Here is a 9,727-nt window from a genome sequence, read left to right as displayed (position 1 = left end):
TTTCTGGAAAACTCGACTTTGCCAAGTATTTGCCATTCTTGTCCGCATTTCGGCAATTCATCGTTATTTCGTATCAATGAAACACTGTTACCAGTGGCAGTACTCTGATTCCTTTTCTAGATTGCCTGAGTTTTTTAAGCTTTGACTCAATGATTGAAGAATAATGGCTTAAAATGAAATCATTCTTTCTTTTCTTTTCTTTTTTATTTTTTGCCTGTTTCATTTCTGCAAATGGCTAAACAGAGAGAGGAAGCAGAGCAATGTTGGCATCTCAGTTTCCTTTCAGCGTAAAAGGCAAAGCAGCCATGGCACAAGCGTTGGAGTGGCAAACTATTTAGATGGGTTGGACTGATAAATCAACCGTGGCAGTGGCTGTTACTTAATTTTCCATGTCATGTGCTGTGAAGCCTATAAATTGAAGTTGGCGTTCTGTTTGGGGCAGCTTGTGCGTTTCAAGATAAGGAGCTTATCCGGAAAGGCGGCCCGCGAGTCGACCGCCCTGCTTTTAGTATAAAAAACTCAAACGCAGTAGACAGCGTTTTCAACAACGCGCAAACCAAACGGTTAGACGGCATTTTCAAAAACGTCGCCTGAAAACACCGCCGCACCTATAAACTGCCCCAAAAGGGCCTCAAGTTTTTTAAGAAAAAAAAAACACAAATGATCAGCTCTCATACTTTTTTTTTTTAATTCAATAAAAGGGATATGATATTTTTTTGTGCTTTCAGCCTAGTGCTCATTTTTTCCTTGTAATCTATTTATATGAAAATTTAAATTATTTCAAAACTATAGCAATGATTTGTTTAAATTTTAGTTTGTAGTTTTTAATCTTTATGAAAACTAATTCATTTTTGCTATTTGTTTTTGCTCAGAGAAATGGAGAATAGATTTGACACATTATGCATTATATATGATGTATTAATATCAATATGAAGATATCGGCATAATATAATAGAGAAAAAAGTCTACTATTTAAAATGTTACATACATATCATACAATATGCATGCGTTTACATTTCTAACACTTGAAGTTTTATATTTATATGTATAACACTTTCGTATCAAACACATATGCATGAAATGTGTTTTCTACTTTTAAAAAATAAAGTGATAGTGGATTTTTTGATATGATGTTAAATATTTGAATGTTTAGTATGCAAATGTAAATGTTCAAGTGCTCGATATGTAAATGTATAAGAATTTTTTGGTATGCATGTACATGCCCCAACAAACAAACATATTTACAGCGAAAGGCTTTTATTTAACATGGGCAACACAATTTTACATATAATATTTTAAAAACTAAAAAAAAAAATTAGGGGTAATTAAATTAAGAAAAACTAGGAAAAATGCTCTTATAATAAAAAAAAATTAATTTTATAAAAAATGATAAATTTAAATTTACTAAATATTTTAAATTCAATTAATTGAAGAGTAAATAGCGAAATGATATTATAATTTGTTGAAGTTAAGAAAATAAAGTCTTATATAAAAGAAATAAAAAATAAACATAAGAAAATAATTATGAGAGATAGAATAAAAGAAGAAAGTAAAACACATCATGAAAAAATGCAATTGATCATGCACAAGTTTGGATAAATAATATTTAAATCTAAATTTTGAAATCAAACCATCCAAACCTAGATTTAAACAAACAAATATTCAAAATTAGCATCTTGATAAGACAGACCCAATCCAAACAAAAGTGTTTCAACCTGAATTTTAACAAGCCCAAATCAAGCATTTGAAATTTTTTTGGCATTAATTAATGAACCAAATAGTTATCATATAGAGTCTGATTGTGTTGATCAATCGTTGACTGATCAAAGTCCTCACTTTAATCAATCAAGCTTAACGATGAGTTTTATGGGGTGTCCCCCATGTATTGGGTTTTGATATGGTATGACTCCATAGTTTTTTTCTTTTCTCACTTTTTCCATATTAAATCTGGTGTCTTTCTGTTTTATATGATTTTTTTTTACTTTATGTGCTTATGTTCAAAGTTTTGTTTCATGTCTCCTGAACCGCGTTCCGTGATTTCTATACATCTCCTCCAACACAAATAACCTCTGAATCTTATGTTCTTAAAATCACAAATAATACCTTGATAAAAGAATCCAATGAATTCAACGTCACCCAATTCTAAGATTATTAAAGCACTTACTTGATCCAACAATAATCTATGAGCAAACAAATTAATGGCATCGGTCATTTGATGAGTGATTTGAGGTAAGTTTTATAAATTGCCATCATAGAAACTATGAATAGATCATCATTTTCTACATGAATGGGACCTTAACTTGGAATTAAAATTTTAGAAATATAAAATGCTCAAGAGCCCGGTTCAATAATTAGATCTTACAATCACAAGCAATAATTTTCATCGTCACCATCACTCAACTATAATTACTTAACCAACATTATCAAACTATTATTGCCTCGATTACCATCACTTAATTGTCCATGCCGGACCACCATCCTTTAAATGACTTCACCTAACTATCATGTCAAACAAACTTCATTCTTCACCATTTCTTCAACAATCATGTAGTCTTGACGGCAATCTTAAAAGTTCAAGTTAGTGCTTCTAACTTTGTAATCTCCTTTTTTTTAAAATTGAGACAAAAAAAGAACAACCTAATTTGCATGGTGAATCCTTTCAATCAGATCATGCTCCATGATTTTTTTACTTATTTCTGATTTTCTCAATATATATATATATATATATATATTAGCATTTCTCGTAGCTTTCGTTTATTTGTGTAGTAAATCTTTGCACAAAATCAAAATGTTATACTCTCTCTATTACCATGACTTTTCTGGCACTTTACAAAAATTAAGTCATTAAATCATTTATGGAATACATTCAAAAATAAATAATAAGTGATTGCTTAAATTAAATTATTTATGTAAGATTCTTTAAAATTAAAATTTATTATTCATGATGCGCTTGTGACACTACAAAAAAAAAGTGCTAAAACCAACGGTCATAATATACATCGAAAAAAATGTTCTATTTTATGACGGCATAGTGATGATATATGAGCTGAATTATTTGTGATGACATAACTATATAACATGTCGCTTAGTAACAATAATATTTTTTTCCTGACAGTTTGTATTATTACTGATGCATGACATACATGGTTATAAGCAAATATTAACCGACAATTATGATTTGTCGGTTATTTATGAACTTGTCATTTGGCGGGGTAGTTTCTGTTCCTTTCTTTTTTTTTTTTTTTTTAAAGGAATAATCAATTTGTCCATCATCATATACCTCTTTTTTCCGAATAAGTTTCTCTTCTGGATAATATGAATGATCAGGAAAAGAGAAGAACCAGAAAAGACAGACATACGACAAAAATGACAAACAAGAGAAAGAACGTGGAAAGTCTACGTGTGATAAAGCTTGCAGAGATAGGTCAAGTATGTTCGCCCAAATAAGATCTGGCAGAAGCACATTCGCGAAAGAGTACCTATGTAGACTACCCACAACTAGAGATTCAGGTTTTTTTGTCTATTCTGAGGCTAGAGTGCTCTCAAGAGGATGTAACCCACTTGGTTAGTTATATCTTAAGGGTTCCCCAAGAATACTCTTGAACTGAAGTAGTTTTTCTTACATTAGTAATGACAACTAACAGAGGGCTATCAAATGACAGTTATTTCGTACGGAAAAGCTTTAATGCTTTCAAAGCTCCCGTAAGCCACGGGGTGGAGAGCAAGTCTCTCACGGTCCCGCGTGGGTAACGGACTCATCTGCATACGGAGCCTGTGAAATGACTAAGTCATCCTAACGAGGAATCGCAATACGTCAACATCTGATCCAAAATGACAAAAGACAAATCATCTATCTCAAATGGGCGGCAGCTCATGGTAATCAGACTGTCAAAATGATACTAATGAAGGCAAAAGGTACAATAGGGCTCAATAAGGGTAATCAAAGAAAGAAGGGAGTAATCCCTAGAAGGTAGATGTAGCCAGGTTTGGGTATCACAAATCTGTCATCCTAAGCCACTTGGACCCTAAGTTTACCTAGTCGTGAAGGTAATCGACAACCAGAGATCCTCGGTCAGTAATCTGTGAATTGCATCGTCCATGGGGACTTCAGTAGCCCTAAGGTCAAAGGAAAAAAACTCCATCATATGACTATCAGGTGGAGCTCCAAGAGTTGAAACTTATATCAGCCGAAATGATAGATATGTTGTAAGGAAAAGAATAGATAACTATGAAGTTGAAAACACTCCCATCAAAAGGGCGTATACCTCGTCTGGGTCGGGAAGTCTTCTAACAACTTAAGCGCACTAGACAACCACCTAAGTAGAAATATATGTTGGGTCAGTCAGATTGGAGAAGCATGGGGGTCAGTCAGGTTGGAGAAGCATGGGGGTCAGTCGGGTTGGAGAAGCATGGAAGGTTCTCCTCCCAAATGTCGGAGTTATCTAGAGCAGTCCTTAGATATTATGGAGGCCCTATTATATGACTTTGGCGAAGGCCATGTCATGCAACCCATTTTAAAACAGACCGAAAAATCATGTAGGAAGGTAAAAAATGATTTTGAAAAATCTTGACAATTTTGACCTTAAATTTTAGATTATATCAATTTTTTATAATTAGGATTTTCTTCGTAGAAAATTTATAATTTTAAGGTCTTTAATGAGCCAAGATTATAATTTTGGTAGCATCCGAGATCATCCAGAAAGAAACAGGGAAAAAAATCCAAGCATACAAATATGCCAAAAAAACAAGAAAATAGTTCAAGTAAAATAATAAAAAAATGGTGTCATTGGGCCAGTGACATATCCCAGAAAAGAAGAAGATAGTTGGAATTTAGAATTAAGGTACGATGCATGAGCAAACAATTCTTGGTCCTCGTCGCATGGTTTCGGTCATCGGGCTACATGGAACTCATGCTCGCACCTTATTTTTAATACAAAATCTTCTTAGGACTCTAAAAAGTTTAGAGAAAAAGATAAAAAAAGACTCGACCTGCATGAAAATAATATCGGCGGGAATGCCAAACAAGCATGCAACATGTATGGGTCATGCCTAGTGGGGGAACTAGGCAGCGCCTATAAAAAATGGTTAATAATAATCATTATGTTGCTCCCCCTCTTTATTGTATATGTGTTTATGCATATATATGACTTGGCCCCCTGCAGAAGACCACCTTAATATACTCCATGCATATCAAAATAGGTATGCACAAGCACATCAAAAAGCACGAAAATGGCGCATGATTATAACAAACAAGCCAGCAAAAAGCAATAACAAGATACTTCAAAATTACTAACATGCTAGTGCTCGTTAGTTTAAAAAATGTCATTAAATACAAACTCATAACATGCAAATGTGACACGAGTTAAATCTCTTGGATCCATAGTACAATCATACTTGTGCAATCCCGACACATTTACACATATTATTCGTCGGGATCGACCCAACAGGCAATGCTCGTTAGGACATCGCGAATAGCATGGGGTAAAAATGGCGACGGTCGGAAGAGGCAACAGTGTATGTAGCCTTAGGCGGGTGCCCGAAGGGATGAGTCGGCTACGACCGAAAGAGGTTGCATCTCGAGGTGGCGGCAATCTGAGGCAACGGTGACCAGATATGCATCACATGATGTAGAGCTGCAAATCCCTATTCTGCAAGCTTTGGACTTGCTCTTGCCCAAGGTCTTGGTCCCCCTTGACGAGGGATTTAAGGTTATTTATAGAATCCAAATTGCAAATAAGGCAGAAATCCAAAGCACTCTTGATCCAATGACCTGAAGAGATCCCCTTGATCAAATGATATTTGATGGCATTTGACTGTCTTAAAATTGAGCGATCTTGGGCTCGTTGGATTTGTCTAGTCGAGACGTTTGATTTGACTATAAGTATGTCATATATTTTTTGTCTTAGAGCTTCCAATTATGTCTGTAACGCTTCCACAAGTGGTAAAATGACTTAATATGTGCTTAATTTAACTTAGATTTGGCCGATTTTTTTACTGTTGGGTCTATCTTGTTGAATCGGTCACTTTAACCATAAGTTTACTTAATAAGAGTTCTAAATATTTTTTAATCAAAGTTTGAATTTAAAAAGTTGCCTCGAATCATCATGCCTCTAGATTCCTGCTAGATAATGAAAATTTATTGATATTGTATGAAACGTGATGGTGGATAATGAAAATTTATTCATATTGTATCAAACGTGGTGATCAATCCAACAAGCTAAGCTATGCTTGGTTGTTGTGTAGTCATGTCACGTGGGCTATGCTATTTTAGGAAATAATACACTAAAAAATCTCCCAGCAGACAAAACTCCTTAAAACAAGGGTCAAAAAAACATACCCAGCACTATAGTTGAAAATCGGAAAAGCAAATATTTTCAGATAAACGCATCGCATTACTTAAATCTTAAATACAAATATATAAGATCGATGCTTATAGATCATGATTTACCAAAGATGATTGATGGGCGAACAATAATACACTAAAAAATCTCCCAGCAGACGAAACTCCTTAAAACAGGGGTCAAAAAAACATACCCAGCACTATAATTGAAAATCGAAAAAGCAAATATTTTCAGATAAACGCATCGCATTACTTAAATCTTAAATACAAATATATAAGATCGATGCTTATAGATCATGATTTACCAAAGATGATTGATGGGCGAACACCACAGCTGGTTTTAGCGCAAATAGTATCTAAATAAAACAAATCAAGATATGATCACTCATTTTTTATCCAGAGATTTTTATTCATTAAAATGAAATATAAATTCATCAAATCAAATTCGAATAATATATTGAATTCCCAACTTAAATCTTCTCCCAAATCTTTTCCATTCTCCAAACGCGATCCTGCAAATCCTTCATCAACGAACCACAACTTTCATAAAACAACAATTTTATTCTTCCAACCTAACACCAAATAGACTATTTACACCAAATCCTTACTTCGATCCATCACCACAACAACATACAGATCACCACAAACACAAATTAGGGATCTTTATTAGCTCCAACACAAATCCACGCCAATTACGAAGGATGGATCTTGGAGCTAGCGAAGGCAGACTTCATGGCAGCCATGGCGGAGGCCAACGCAGCTTCCATGTACTTCTCGGAGGCCGCAGCTGCGCTCTCTGCCCTGGAGGAGGAGGAGCAGAAGTCTTCGGCGGCGGCGTCGAGGATGTAATTGAGTTGGTCTTCAGCCTCTTTCATGGCAGCCCCGAGCGGCTTTCAGGTGCTCTGCTTCGGCGGCAGTCAAGGAGGCGCGTGCTTCCTGCTCGAAGAGGTGGAGAAGCTCTTCGATGCGCGAGGGGTTGAAGTCTTCGTTGTCGAGAGCCTCGTTGGCTAGGAGGGACAGCTGGGAAAAGAGAGCATCCATCCGGTTGCTTTGTTTTTCTGCTTTCTGTTCCGCTTGTTCAGCTTTACCTTGTTCTGTCCGGTGGCTTTTTATCTATTGCTGGACGCTTAATCAGTGTTTTATGCACCATACCCCTAAGTTCTGAGACAATGTTAATAAGCTCCAATGAAAGAGTAGGCATCCGCTTACAATTATCATCTATCGAGCTAAGTATAATATCTCTGGATGATTTGTACAATAATTTTTTAAATGGGCTAAATGTAAAATAAACATTGATATTTACAAATTAACCTAAACTATATATTTACACTTGTCACAATCAAACTTCCGAGAATTTTATAGAAGTGAAAAATACGGGTTGGAGTCTTACCATGAATTTTGATATTGGAAGATGGCGTAGTTGATTTGTAAATAGCAAGTTTTCGGGTGATCTGAATGTAATTGCCCCTTTTTATATTGTTAATATTATAAATGATGCTAATTTTAGATAATATTTATTAAGTCATAAGAAAATGATGAATTTATTTTGAATTGTATAAATTTTTTTAAGGCTTACAAACTATAATGCATCGGATAACTATGAAGGCCTCAAAATTTTAAGTAGTATTTTGATTTTTAAGCAATACTTTGGTTTGGGTGTGAATGGGTCATTGGTGGAATGAGGTGAATGTTGTGTAAAGTGGTAAAGAAAAAAAATTTTAGTAGAGATATGGGGAATGCTGAAAAATCTATGATAGGATTAGGGTTGGGCTAGCTCTATTGTCAAATGATACCAAAGTGAACTCAAATCATAATAAAAAATGAAATATTATTGTTTTAAGTCAGAAAACTAATAGGTGGTTACAATCAAACATATTTGAAATAGGAAATTACAACAAAGACGACACAGATTCACATTAGGATAGCAAAAGAAAAGGCTGGAAGGGAGGCGACAGCAAAGAGGAGGGATCGAGCAGCAGCGAACAGGCCAGAAAAGACGGCCCTGGGTTGCAGCTGCAAGGGAGGAGGACATCGGCAACAAGGGTTGAAGTTAAGGGAAGGGCGGTAGGCTAGAATGAGAAAAACAACTAGTTAGGCGGCTAGAACAGCTATTTTTGGCAGCGATGGTGAGCGTAGTTAGGTGGCTAGAACAGCTATTTTTGGCAGCGATGGTGAGCGAGAATGATGGTTGAGGTAGTGGAGGCGGTGAGCGAAAATGAAGACGGAGGAGGCGGCAAGTGGAAATGAAGGTGTTGGACTGCTTAACAACCAAAGGAGGACTGTCCTGAGGCTACATGAACGAGGAAGATGGTTGGATGGCAAGAAACTATAGGATGAACAACCAAACAACTATGTCAAAGCAGCTACAGGAAGGAGGAAGGTGAGGTAGAGAAGCGAGAGGGATGTTGGAAGAGATTGGGAACATAATCAACACCTAAAGACCAAAATACAATGGTATCACTACCTAGAATCCTAGGATACATCACTCGAGGGAAAAAAGAGACAAACAGACAAAAAACTAACTTTCAAATCCTATCACAAAACATATATAAGAAATGACTAAAAATGAATGAAGATTATTAAGAAAGAAAGCATGAAAAAGAAATCTGTCACCCGCGATTGCAAGAGTTGCGCTGCTCGCAACCCATGTCCGGAGAGGAGCGCACAGGCACCATATACGAGTTATCATAATTTAAAATTCTTCATAAATCTAAAGAATAAGTGAGATGAACCTATGAGATTCGATTATAATAACAAGCCTGCTGTAATATTGATACAATTTAACGCAACATGATAAAACAAAACATTTTGAGAAGAATTAGACAATGGTTTAATTTATGCATCATGTATCCATAAGGGAAAGATGCTTACGAAGGGACTCAGCAAGATACAATTTCAGAAGATTATTAGCAGGTTGAAAATTTAAGATGACCAATTTACCAACTTCAAAGGAGCTTGCATATGCTACAGATCTTATTTTCGGAACCCACAAATTAAAGCACAAATGAAAATCAGGTTCTCACAAATTCATGACAGAACCAAAAATATGTATTTATTTATAAAACTATAAATGTTTCCTAATTTAATTCTTTAGATCATTCTATACTTGTCTTATATTAAAAAAAAATGTCTCATAAAAATAATTCCCTCCTACATTTGATTTACAGATATTTTCAGCTAAGAAAATAAACTTTTAAGATTGAAAAAAAATACTACATAGCAATAATATATCATACTTTATGATATATCTTATTTTGAATCACAAGTTATCCCAAATGTCGCCCACCGTCCATCCTCACCTGGAGTTAACTCGAACATAATTAGTGCTCTGTTTTTCCCATCTTTTTCCAAGTAGAAGAATACAAGAAAGAAAGCTTTTTTTAAAAC

The sequence above is a fragment of the Phalaenopsis equestris genome, unplaced genomic scaffold (assembly GCF_001263595.1).
Source record: "Phalaenopsis equestris unplaced genomic scaffold, ASM126359v1 Scaffold001079, whole genome shotgun sequence".
Classification (NCBI taxonomy): Eukaryota; Viridiplantae; Streptophyta; class Magnoliopsida; order Asparagales; family Orchidaceae; genus Phalaenopsis; species Phalaenopsis equestris.
This window is presented reverse-complemented; position numbering follows the sequence as displayed.